A 14,432-nucleotide genomic window follows, 5' to 3' on the forward strand; every position below is an offset into this window, starting at 1 on the left:
ACTTTTTTACTGATTTTTAAACTATTTTACTTTTTCACTAAAAGTCTTGCCCACACTAATTGGTATCACAGAATCAATGAAAAGGCCTTAAAAGGGATCCCTGGGTGGCGCAGTGGTTTAGCGCCTGCCTTTGGCCCGGGGCATAATCCTGGAGACTTGGGATCTAGTCCCATGTCGGGCTCCCTGCATGGAGCCTGCTTCTCCCTCTGCCTGTGTCTCTGCCTCTCTCTCTCTCTCTCTCTCTCTCTCTCTAATAAATAAATAAATAAAACCTTTTAAAAAATGTCTTAAAGATAGAGGAAAATTGCTGTGGACCATATATAAAAAGAGCTCTATTTTGTTCCCCTCCTGAAATTTTTTAAAGGCCAGCTTGATTTTCAGGTTGTGGTCTGGTGGACTTTACAAAGTGGGTAATGCTATTTGTTGTTCAAAAAGCCAGAAGCATGTATCTACAGTGCCACGGGGTTGGAGAGGGATACGGGATTACACAGCTGTCTTCTTAGATAAATCTGACCTACTTAGCCTTCTCTGGAGGTAGTTTTCATGCTGACTCATGAACAACAGGAAAGTTATGGCCCATGAAGTAGCATCCATGTTTTGAAGTAACTTGTTCCCCAAAGAAGACTCCTTGTTCATTTATGCCATTATTTGACAGTAGGTAATAAATATTCTATTGTCACAGAATTTCAGAGTTGAAAACATTTTAGCTGTTAAATAATAGCCCAACAGCCTAATTTTATGGAGGAGAAACTGAAGCCCAGACAGGATGAGAAACATCCAAGTTGTAGTGGCAAAATTGTGGAGAAGTATGTCTAAATAATGTGAATCGGAAAAAAAAATATTGTAAACAGATTAAAAATATGCAAATTACATACACAAAACTAAAGCATGGAAGAGGCACTAAAGAGATACCAGAGTTAATCAATTTTATATTAGATCCACATAAGTTGAATGCTTTTTTTTTTTTAAAGATTTTATTTATTTATTTATTCATGAGAGACATAGAGACAGAGACACAGGCAGAGGGAGAAGCAGGCTCCATGCAGGGAGCCCAATGCGGGACTAGATCCCAGGTTTCCAGGACCACGCCCTGGGCCGAAGGCCGCGCCAAACCACTGAGCCACCTGGCCTGCCCAGTTGAATGCTTTTAAAACACACACACCAAAAAAATAAATAAATAAATAAATAAAACACACACACCAACGGGCATCTGGCTGGTTCAGTTGAAAGAGCATGTGACTCTTGATATTGGGGTTGTGAATTGGAGCCCCACACTGGGTGCAGCAATTACAATAAAATTAAATAAACTTCTCTCTCTCTCTGTCTCTTTCTCTCTCTCTCTCTCCCTCAAAATAAATACAAATCTTTAAAAACAGAAAAAAGAGGCACCTGAGTGGCTCAATCGGTCAAGTGTCTGATTCTTGGTTTTGGCTCAGGTGGTGATCTCAGGATCATGAGATCAAGCCCCACATCGGACTCAGCACTCAGTGTGGAGTCTGCTTGAAGGTTCTCTTCCTCTGCCCCTCCCTTTGCACACACTCTCTCTCAAAATAAATAAAAATCTTTTTTAAAAATTAAACCGAAAACACACACTAAATCTACATTTATTTTAAAATATACAAGACGTTGACCATGCTTTTGACTTACTTCACCCTTGTTTTTTTTAAGTGAGTATAGAAAACCAAGCCACGTCTATAAATGTGCGTTACATCTCAACACATTCTACATAAAATTGACAGTGGAGTGTCAAGTCCAGATCATCTGTCTCTAGTCCAGAGAAGATTCAACACACCAAGTCACATGGTGGTTGTGAAGACTAAATGAGATACTATATGGTAAGCATCTAGTATAGGTGCTCAATAAATGCTAGTAATGATATTATCATGTATTCATTTTTTTAATTTTTTTTAATTTTTATTTATTTATGATAGTCACAGAGAGAGAGAGGGAGAGAGGCAGAGACATAGGCAGAGGGAGAAGCTGGCTCCATGCACCGGGAGCCCGATGTGGGATTCGATCCTGGGTCTCCAGGATCATGCCCTGGGCCAAAGGCAGGCGCTAAACCGCTGCGCCACCCAGGGATCCCTTATCATGTATTCATATTGTGGGGAAATGCCAGACCTTTCTGTAATATGGTAAATTTGATACTGATATTCAATTATTTGAATTACCTATTCATTATCCCTGATCATTTATCACTCAGACATGCTGGAAATGGGAATACTTAATGAAAATGTACATGTAACAGCTAAATTTGCTATCAATTTTGGGCTTCACCCCAATCATGACAAGTGTTTTGTGAAATAACCACCACCACCTTTGCTGGAATCCTAGCTTCATCTTCCCTGGGAGGAAGTGCCCAGAAGGGGTGACTCTTGAGGAACGCAGAAACCTAGTGGTTATGGTCAGGTATTCTTAAGAGGTAAATTGTCCCCTTGACCTAAGGGGACCCATCATTCACTAACTGTATTCCATTTCATCTCAAGAAGCCATGATTAGGTGCATTGGATAAGGGTTTCTGCCTTTCTCAAATGACTCTTTTGTGTTAAACAATGATTCTTTTCCATTATGAAAACTCCAAGCATCAATATTCACAGTTAAAAATAGTCATCTTTCTATTTTTTTCCAGACTTATAAGGCTATGTACAATGAAAAGGATACATTTTATTGTGTGTAAAATTAAAGTAAAAATTATAAAGTTTTTAATTAAAAAATAAATTTTGGGGGGGGTACCTGGGTGGCTCAGTCAGTTAAGCATATGCCTTTGGCTCAGGTCAAGATCCCAGGGTCCAAGAGATCTAGCCCCACATCAGGTTCCTACTCAGCAGGGAGTCTGCTTGTTCCTCTGCCCCTCCCCTTGCTTGTGTGCTCGCTCTCTGTCTCTCTCTCGCGCTCTCTCCCTCTCTCTCTCTCTCCCTCCCTCTTTCTCTCTCTCTCAGATAGATAGATAGAGGGCAGCCCTGGTGGCACAACGATTTAGTGCTGCCTGCAGCCTGGGGTGTGATCCTGGAGACCCAGGATCTAGTCCCACGTCGGGCTCCCTGCATGGAGCCTGCTTCTCCCTCTGCCTGTGTCTCTGCCTCTCTCTCTAAATAAATAAAAAAAATTTTTTAAAAAAAAGATAGGTAGATAAATAAAACAACTTTAAGATATTAAAGAAAAAAATTTTAAGTAGGTTAAAATGTGATTTATACAGGATGCCTTGAATGTGGTCATGCTAAAAATTTAAATATAATTAAATGAATGTTACATGAGTGAAAAACAAAAAAACTAAACAAAACAAAACAAAACAACAAAAAACAAAAAATCAGTCACCTTTCTTGTCTCCTTTGTAACCTGGCATGGCTGTTTGGCTTAGTTCTGGTCAATGAGATATAAGCAGACCTCTACTGGCATGGCTTCAAAGAAAGCTACTGTTTTCATGATGAAAAGGAATAGACTCAGCTAGGACAGGTCTTTTACTTTGTGTCCTCCTTCCTGTTGGAGTATAGATGTGATGCCCAGAGGTTTGCAGCCATCAGGCAGGCCTGGGGAAGACAGCTACACATTGAGGACAATGGCCTGGAAAGCCAGAAGTCTGGAGCCTTGTTGGAATTATGGAATTGCTAGTTATCTACTTTTAGATAACTTGGTGTTTTTTTTTGATAACTCATTTAAGTAAGTAAAAATAGCCCTTTTTACTGTACTCGAATTTTCTGTCACTTATAGCTAAAAACAGTCCCAAGTGAAAAAAAGTCAACCAAAACCAAAATGAAAGTAAACAATCATCACTAACAGTAACCAGTTGCAAAGATATTAACAGAATGCTCATATGACAAGGGAAAAATAGCAAACTAGCAGGTGGTTTATTTTACAAGTGCATTAAAATACTATGCTTAATTTTATATCAGTTAAATTAGCAAAATAAATAAAAGCAACAAAAGTAAAAAAAAAAGATTTGATGGTTTCAGAGAAATGATGCTTATCAAACTGGTTTATTCTCTAAAGGACAGTGCCATCACTAGGTACATTATGTTAGGTCTGTACGAATGGCACTCGTGACATGTGCGACATGGCTGAGTGCTATCTGTCAGTCTGCATCGCAGCCTCTTCCTTCTATGCTCAACCTCTAAAAGTAAGAGTACTCTAGGACTTGGTCCTGGATGCTCTTTATATTTTCTCTTTCTGGATAAACTCATGCAGCTCCAAGTCTTTAAATAATATCTATCAACTAATGAGTCCCAAGTTATAATTTTAGCCTTAACCCAAAGTCCACATTCATATTCCCAACTGCCTACTTTCCATCTCCACCTGAGTGTCTGATAAGCATCTCAAACCTAACATGTCCCAAACTCCTGCTTCTACCTTTCCTGCAGATCCTCAGTCTTCCTTTTTTTTTTTTTTAGATTTTATTTATTTATTCATGAGAGAACACAGAGAGGGGGGGGGAGCAGAGACACAGGCAGAGGGAGAAGCAGGCCCCATGCAGGGAGCCCGACGTGGGACTTGATCCTGGGACCCCAGGATCACACCCTAGGTTGAAGGCAGCACTAAACCGCTGAGCCACCCAAGCTGCCCGATCCCCAGTCTTCCTGACTTCTGTCCATCACAGTACCATCTACCCAGTTGCTCAAGCCCAAAGCCAAGGAGTCATCCTTAATTCCTCTTTCCTTATGCTCTTTAAATCTATCAACAAATTTTGTGGTATTCACCTCCAGAAAATTCCCCATACTTAGCCTTTCTCAACCACTACCCTGATGTAAGCATGCCTCATCCCTCATATACACTCCTACAGTTGCCTTCCAATGGTCTTTCTACTTTCACTCTTGCCTCTTCCATCTGGTTGCACAACAACCAAAATGATCTGTTTAAAGCAGCATTCATAGGCAGCATTCCCTTTAGCAAACAGAGGGATCTCTGAGGGGTTATAAATACATACACACACACACACCCCAGAATTCAGATTATGTACAAAACCCTCCAGTGGTTTCCTATAAAATTAGAATAAAATCCAAACTCCTATCCTTGTTCCACGGGGACGTGAGATCTGATGCCTCCTCACCTTTCTGACCTCATCTTCTATCAGCCTTCCCCTTGGCAACTGTTCTTCAGCCCAGGGGCCTTTGTGTTCCCTAAGCCCACCAGGCTTGACCCCCCTTCTCAGGCCTTCACACTTGCTGTTGCCTTCACGTGGAAAGCTCTTTGTCTGATGGTCACATTGGCTCCTTCTCATCATTGACATAGGGCTGCCAAGTATGGTTGGGTATGAAGAGCCTAAGGAAGAGGGCCTGACACAGCTCTCTGATTGACCAAGGTGCCTGGAGTAAGAAGAGCCACCTTCCAATTCCACAAAGGCACTGACCAATAGCCATACCTCATGCCTGTGCTGTGTCCTCCCAGAGGGAGGACCTCTCTCTAATCAAAATATTATTTCTTATGTCTAAAAAGAAGGGAGAACTAACAATCACTGGACACTGGTTTTACACGCATGTCTTAAAACACAACAGGATTAATCTTATTGTCACCATTTTACATGTTAGACACTGAAATTGAGAGGAATAAATTGCAAACGCAGACTTAAAATTGGACTCTAATTCCATTGTACCACACTGTCTCCAAAGACGAAAAAGCAAGAACTCACATGGAAATTTCCATTTGTTTTTCATGTTTTAATCCTACTTCTTATTTTAGGATGCTTGTAGGAAGGTTAGAACAATCTACAAAGGCCTAACTATAGTCATTAAGAATAAATTACTATTGCTACATATAGCTACAAAACTCACCCCACCTATACACCCTCCAGGTGATAAATTAAGATCAATATGAAATCCAGTAAAACCTGTCATTTTCCTTTTGAGTCTCCATGCTTTTGGAGATACAGTTCTTACCCTTCTGATTTTTGTACATACTTGCTTATACTCTATTTGGGCAGGTTATGTGTATAAACTTCTAAAACAGTGGTTGCATTAACTTGTTTACACTTATAATTAAGATCTTCTACTTGACAGTCAAAAATACAGACCAGTGAGTAGGATTTATTTTTCTCTTCTTTGCTGACTTTTTTCCTCTCTTGTTTTTGAAAAGATATAGAAGTAGATTTCAGAAGGTTGGCAGGAACCACAATTTTGTAAATTGAGTCAATTTCTTGATGATCTTGAAAAAATATTTTTAAAAGTCCCACTTAAGCTATAAAACCAGGCCTAGACTTAGTTTGGAAAGCAGAAATAGTAAGTACTTTTTCAGCTCCATTTCACAGTCCAAAATGATTTCTTGTAACTCAACTTCCTTTTCTAGAAGTAATAATAGATAGCCCTCATGTAGTGCTTATGATGTACCAACCCCTTTCCTAAGTGCTTTGTATATATTGTTATTTAATCCCTCCAACAACCCTAGGAAGTATGTATTATTATTATCCCTATCTTATAGATGGAGAAATTGAAGCACAGATAGGTCCAGTATAACTGCAAGAGGTCACAAACCAGTAAGGTGTAGAGCTAACATTTAAGCCCAAGCAGTTTCCCTAGATTCCATGCTCTTGACCATTAGAGCAATACCACATTTATACCTTCAAGTGATTGGGAGTTTATTTGTTTGTTTTTTTAAGATTTTTAGGGGACGCCTGGGTGGCTCAGCAATTGAGCATCTGCCTTTGGCCCAGGGCATGATCCTGGAGTCCCAGGATTGAGTCCCACGTTGGGCTCCCTACAGGGAGCCTACTTCTGCCTCTGCCTGTGTCTCTGTCTCTTTCTATGTCTCTCATGAATAAATAAATAAAATCTTTAAAAATAAATAAATATTTTTATTTTTATTTATTCATGAGAGACAGGAAAGAAAGAGAGGCAGAGACACAGGCAGAGGGAGAAGCAGGCTCCAATGCAAGGAGCCCAACGCGGGACTCGATCCCAGGTCTCCAGGGTCAGGCCCTTGGCTGAAGGTGGCACTAAACCACTGAGCCACCCGGGCTGCCCCATGATTGGGAGTTATAACTACTTTTGTACTATTGGTGATCATTAGAAATGTATGTAGAAATACACTGAAATTGGAAACACTGAAAATAAAGGCCATCATGGCACCAAAAATCTAACAAATTGTTAAGAGGATATCAATGCCAAATAACCAATTTCTTGTCCTTGAATGTGTCATAGTTCCAGAAACAAAAGCATTCCAAGTAGTGGCAATGGGTCTACCTAGGTGAGATAACCTTAATATATAAATTAAGTTATATGAACCCATGTTGGCTATAGGCACTCCCAAACTAATGCCATCTACCAATTTCCATAACCAGATAGGATCTTTTTTTTTTTAAAGATTTTATATATTTGTTCATGAGAGAGACAGAGAGAGAAAGAGGGGCAGAGACACAGGCAGAGGGAGAAGCAGGCTCCATGCAGGGAGCCCGATGTGGGACTCAATCCTGGGTCTCCAAGATCATGCCCTGGGCTGAAGGCGGCGCTAAACCGCTGAGCCACCTGGGCTGCCCCCATAACGAGATAGATCTTAATGCTAGTATTTCAACAATACTTATCTGACTCACCCACCTAAACAATCTAACTGCAATTTTAGAAAATATGCTTCATGACTTTGAACAAAGCACTTCCCCTCCCTTCACCTGTTTTCTTACCTGTAAAATGAAGCCATAAAACAATATGGTCTTTAAGGGCCTTTCCATGTTTAACATTATATGATTTTCTGTCCAGACCTGATAGCTTGGGAGCAAGAAGCCTGAACATTTTTTGTCATCCTTTCTTTCCACTTCAAAACCCACTGAGGAAGCAACTTCACAGCTTCCCGAACCTGCGTGCTTTCAGATCACAATCATGTTAAGTTTGGCACTTAAAGTTCAAATAAAAAGCTGCCAGGTCAGCAGCAGGGAGCCAGATGTTTGGGAGAAGAAGTACTAAAGGGGAACCCACTCTTTCCTTAGGCGCACACCTGGATTACCGGTCTAGGACCACTCAGCCAAGTGTCCGGTTGGTAGAACCTAGTGTCCTATCTATGGGGTCTCGGGCAAGTTGCTTAACCTCTCTGTGCCTTAGTTTCTCATTTGTAAACTGGGGATGATAATCATCTACCTCACAAGCTGTGGCAGAGAAAGGAGTCTATGTAGAAGAGTGCCTGGCACCTAGAAAATGCTACATAATGCTATTTTATTCTTGTTCCTGTCCTGTATTTTTTTTAAATTTTATTTATTTATTCATGAGACACACACACACAGAGAGAGAGAGAGAGAGAGGCAGAGACACAGGCAGAGGGAGAAGCAGGCTCCATGCAGGGAGCCCGACACAGGACTTGATCCCGGGTCTCCAGGATCATGTCCTGGGCTGAAGGTGTTGCTAAATCGCTGAGCCACCAGGGCTGCCCTCCTCTCCTGTATTGAGACAACCAAAATGTGGGGCACCCGGGTGGCTCAGTCAGTTAAGCATCTGCCTTCAGCCCAGGTCATAATCCCAGGGTTCAGCACTTGGTGGGGAGTCTTCTCCTTCTGCCCCTATCCCTGCTCATGCTCTCTCCTTCCCTCTCTCTCCTTTCCTCTCTCTCTCTCTCTCAAACAAACAAATAAAATCTTTCGAAAAAGAGAGAGAGAGAGAGCCAAAATGAGAACCTGAAGAAGGTAAAGCCCAAGAGTGTGTATGGGCACTCAAGAGAGAGGCTCCCGGATGGCCCCTCGAAGGCTTCTACTAAGTTGCCTTGAAGCCAGGTCCAGTGTGGAACATCCACGCCCCTTGTATTGTGAAAATGCCCCCTTTTCAGTTCTTCCTTGAGACACGGGGTTAAATTCCAGGCTCCCGAGCCTTATAGAGCTTCCTTACTTTCCCTCCACTGCAAGTAAAGCTGACCACTCCTGAAAAAGGCACATCTTGTAAGTTCTGGTCTACTCTTCCATTAGCTCTCCCCTTTTCAATAAATAATAAAAAATAGTGCAACCACGGACAGAGCAGGGGTTGAGTAACTTCCAAGGCCGCAGAGCTGTGGTGGAGCCCAGAATTCCAAACCCGGGTGTCTGGTTTCCCAGTGGCACCTTGGTGCTAACCACGATTGGTTTTGCTGCATCACAACTACAAAGGTGTGTGTGTGTGGAGTCGTGCATGTGTGTGCAAGTGTGGTTTGTGTGAAAAGAGAATAAACGGATACCCTAAGGGACTTAGGAGGAGACACCTGCAGTTTGGTCATTGAAAAATATACTGGCACAGAGCACAAGACATGCCCGGGATGCATCTACTGAAGGCGGCACCCTCTGCTCGGCCCTCCAGCAAGGAGCTGCGCTACGGCCAGGGAGTGGCCTCCGCCTGCCGAGGAATAGTTCCACGGGCTCCCCGCCTCCTGGGCCTCCCTGGCCTCCCCGCTCCCACGGCCTCCCCCGGCCCACAAGGGCAGCTGGCCCAGCGCTCCGGGAGAGAAACCCGGCAGGAATCCCAACAGCAGGCATGTGCGAGATCACAACCAGAGGGCATTCAGCAGCCACAAAAGCTGGGGGGTCGTGGGGGGGCATCCCCAACCCGAGGAGGCGGCCCAGGGCCTCGGCCAGCAGGAGCAAGTCAGAATCACAGACCCTGGGCCTGCGAACCTGAACCTGCTGCCGGGAGCACAGCCAGGAAGCCAGAGAGCCTCGGACAGCAGCCAGCCGCAATTCGAGATCTCTGAATCCCCAGAAAGTAGAGCAGGGTGCAAGATGTAGGAGAAAGAGCAGTGCCCAGGACCCTGGACCCCGAAGTTCCAGTCCTAGCTGGCTATGTGTCCTTATCCCACCCCACCCCCATTTCCTCTGCAGGCAGCACATTAATCTGGAAATTGTGGGTAAAATAACTTGGAGAGTTGGAGGTTACTAAATTGGTGAAGAGACTTTGGCAATCATCTGTGTGTGAGGAAAGAAGTATCTAGACGACAGCTATTTCGCTAAATAGCAATCAAGAGTTTCCCCCCCACCAACACGCAGGCAAATTCTTCTGTGTCAGCCCAATGGATTTGAAGGAATGACCAATCCCGCTTCCCTTGGAAATTGTTTTTGCTGTATAACAAAAGTTATCTCAGTCCTGAAATTTTATATTGAGAGATGAGCCCCACTTAGAAGTGCAAATTAAGATAACACGTGGTATCATTTTATACTGATTAAATTAACAATAATAACAACAACAAAACCAAATCATTGTAAAACCCAGTTTGGGAAAGAGTCAAAGAAGCCAACCATTATAATGCCAGGGATGGGATGAGTTGGTACTTCTTCTTAAAAGCAAGTGAAATACAGACCATGAGCCATACCAATGACCATAGCCTCTGACACATTAATATTCTTGAAATTTATCTCGAGGAAATAATTTTAAATAAAAGATATCTTGCAAGATATTTACAGCAATGTTACTTAGCAGCTCGAAACTGGAAACAGTTCAAAGAAATCCACGAACATGAAAGTGGCAAAGATAACTATGATAGTTATATATATATATAATTTTCTTTTTAAATATTGCAAAGAGAAAAAAAGCACACACACACATAAGGTTGGAAAGAAAGGGATTTCTAGGCAATGGGATCCGGATAGGGTAGAAGACAGTGTTTCACCCGAGCAGAATATGGGGCTCGTAAAAGCGTAAGGTAGACCCAGCTCCCCTTGGCCGGGGTATAAGTGCCAGGATCAAGGATGAGCTGTGTCAATTCAAACACAAGCCAAAGAGCCCATGGGAAGCCATGGTCATACACAGTTTATGCATCTTTCTATCGAATGATTTTAATATATTCAATTGCAAAGGGAAAACTTGTACATGGATCATTGGATTAGTGGGTGTTGGTTACCTAAGTGGGAAAGGGGATCAATGACTGGATTTTCCACTGCTCTTTGAGTGAGCAGATAACTAAAGACATCCCTGAAACAGGAAGCTGGTACACAGGCCAGCGGCTCAAAAGGAATAGGGTTCTAGGCAGGAAATGGCTAAGACAGTCTTTCAGGTTGTCAGAGGAAGTTGATATAATGAAGACAAGACTCCGGGAAAATGTTGCTCAAGTATTAAGACCAAATACTTCAGATCACCTCTGAAGAAGCCCAGATGTTATCTTAGAACAAAAAGGTAAGAGGTCACAAGGGTTAGATGAAATAATGTGTGTAGAAGTACTTTGCCAACTGAGAAATGCTTTATAAATACTATAAAGCCCTGGAGACTCTAGGGCTTCTCTCTAAAAAACAAACAAAGCAACACAAAAACAAAAAGAAGATTGCAGGGATGCCTGGGTGGCTCAGTGGTTGAGCGTCTGCTCAGGACGTGATCCTGTGGTCCGGGGAAGTCCCATGTCGGGCTCCCGGCATGGAGCCTGCTTCTCCTTCTGCCTGTGTCTCTGCCTCTCTCTCTCTCTGTGTGTCTCATGAATAAATAAATAAAATCTTAAAAAAAAAAAAAGATTGCAAAATTAGCTAGTGTGTTAATTCTAAATCAATAGATGATTTTATAAACTCTTATAGTTCTAATTTTGAAGACAGGTTGGTAAAATCATAATCTTCTTTCTATTTGAAGCTGTGGCTTTATCTTGACCATTTAGCCATGCTGGCTCTTTTCAGATTTTTGGTAATCTATAAGCCAACCCTAATTAGATCAATCTTGTTGTAAATTAGTGAAGTAGTTTAAAAACACCAAATCAGCTACGATTGGCTCAATGATTTTTTTTTTTAAGATTTTATTTATTTAGTCATGAGAGACACACAGAGAGAAGCAGAGACACAGGTAGAAGGAGAAGCAGGCTCCCTGCGGGGAGCCTGATGTGGGACTTGATCTCAAGACCCCAGGATCACAACTTGAGCTGAAGGCAGACGTTCAACCACTGAGCCACCCAGGCGTCCCAGGCCCAATGATTTTTGTAGTCTTAATATTTTAAATCGAATGACCACTCATTCATTCATTCATTCATTCATTCAGGATAATTGCAAGAGAAGTGATGTGTCTATGTAAGTAGAGTCAAAGTAGTAAGTCAATAAAAAGGTACAGAACACTATAGACTTCGAGAAAATAAGAATATTAAAAAAAAAGAAAAGAAGAATATGAAAGTAGGGTTACATTATATAAACTGTTCTTTCTGCTGATCTCTCTGAGCAGCTTACATCTTTTCACTTACATCTTTTCAAAGAACACCATTTGATCTTTCTTGCCTAATCTTAGCAGTTGGCTTCATGAAGCCTGCTGAATTGTGCTAGCTAAATGCTTGCACTTACACGCACTTACATGTTTCCATAATGTTTGGTTCACCAGAGCCAAGAGTCAGCTTCTACCTCAAGCCTCAGGGATATCAGGTTTCAACTCCCGTTGTTTGAATATTGTATATCTCCCTTCATGCCTTATTAAAATACACACTTTCCATTTGATTTTCTTCTTGTGACTGCTGGATCCAGGGTTGTTTTCTTGTTGTTAAACATCACCTGTATCGTTAAGCCCAGATGTATAAAGGTATATGGCAGCACTTCTAGCTGAGAAAAGTAGTCATCTCGACTGGATACCAGTTGATCCGTGTGACGAAAGTGCTGTTTCATTTTTGATGGCCTTAATTTAGCATTTATCCCTGGGGCTGGGTTTTGTGTTGCCTTTATAAATATATATACACACACACACATACACACAGAGCTAGTTCTTTTTAGGCACTTCTCCAGCTGTGAGTTTAGCAAGGCTTCCTGCTAATGGGGAGACAGAATTACAGCTCCAAACATTCCCCTGCCACTGATCCAGAACATGTGTTATCATCTCACACACTGTAAATTGATTCCAAATCCCTGCCAACAGGGCACAGTCTGCATTCCAAATATCTAAACCCCTGGGACAGTGAATCGTGAAATAGGAATATGCCATGCTCTCTCCTTTAATTCGGTGTAAACATGACTAAGTTTGCTAAACATTTTTGATTCTTAGAATATATGTCTGGGTTTTTTTTTTTTCCTGAAAACAGCCTACAAAATCTTTGTACCGTAGTGACAAAAGACTTTATCTTGAAGATCCCCAGTCTCCTCAATGTCACTTCCAATCTCTTGGTAAAGGCTGGTTAACGGGAAATAGGGTAAGATGGAGGGGAGCTCACATTTAAGATAATAAAGTGGCTCTCATTCAACTGATGAGAGACATAAACAGTCTGACTATGATGGTCTCAAGGGAGTAGAAGGCTAGGATTTCAAATGCTATATAAACAGTTGCAAATCTCTGCAATTACTCCAGAAATGGACTCCAAGCGCACATGACCATGTCAGGAATAAACATACTTTCAGTTCTGTGCTATCCCGTATTGACAACCTGAGTTACTATTGATTTATTCCTTATTCGAAGTAAGTGTAGAGAACAATTTAAAATGAGTGCTGTGAACAAACATGGCTAAACTTTGTCTTTATTTTTGTGATTGTTGAGGACAGGAGAGAGGCAGCAGGGACAAGAGAGAGTGTCACTAGCAACCTGGAGCTGGGAACCATCTTAGGGAGAAGCAGAAAAGTTGGTTAATCCCCTCAGAAGTCCCCCCCCCCAAAGTGCCTGGAGAGCCCCGACTTGTTTACCGTGGTGATGCCACTCCATTCCAATCATTTCACCTGCCAAGGTCTCTGTTGTCTCTTCACTCTTGAACATCAGCCCATCCCACTTTCTTTGACCCAGCTCTTCCTCATCAGATCCTAAGAAATAACCACATATGCGCACATTAGGAAAGGGCAATTAATACTTTGTGACAAGTGGGTTAATGCCAGGGGGGGAATTGCTAGAGCAAATGCTCAAACTTTATAGAAGAGGAATCTGCCTGTATTCAAATCAGATCTCATCATATACGGAAGGGTACTGGTGTGCTGGTGGGCTGGCCTGGTGTGCCCTACATGGATGGGCTAATGCTAACCAAAACCAAAACCAAAACCAAAGCAAACAAACAAACAATAAATCACACATATATATTTGCAGCTAGCCATATATATATAATTGCCCGAAATTATTTTTGAGTTGGTATGGGATAATGAAGACATAACTCCACTAGCCTTTAAGAGGCCTGGCCTCCAGGATCAGCTTATGGCCAACCTGCTGAGCGAGCTCAGGCAAGCTAACTACCTTCCCCAGGTCTGTGGTTCAGCAACGCAGCGGAGGAGTGAGGCTGGAGGGTGCCTGCTGAAGATCACTCCTACGTCTCAAATCCAGTGATTCTTTTTCTTATTGGCCCTTTCTTCTCTGAGATAAAAGATTTTACCACACATTTCCAAGTTTGTTTGATCTTGCCACTTTAAAACCTTTCGGGAATGAAAACAATCATGTTTGAAGTAGGAGTGTACATTATCAAAATAGAGGAAATTTAACCTTTTATAAATTTTAAAAGATGAAATTATGTCTACTTGGGAGAGACAATACATAAGATTATAATGAGAAAGAATGATTCAAGTCTATTTAAATATAATAGGTGTTTTCATTTCCTGAAAAGCCAAATTATGAACAATGGGAATAAAACTAGATTTGAATTCTATAAAT

This window comes from Nyctereutes procyonoides, unplaced genomic scaffold (assembly GCF_905146905.1).
Source record: "Nyctereutes procyonoides isolate TBG_1078 unplaced genomic scaffold, NYPRO_anot_genome, whole genome shotgun sequence".
NCBI lineage: Eukaryota > Metazoa > Chordata > Mammalia > Carnivora > Canidae > Nyctereutes > Nyctereutes procyonoides.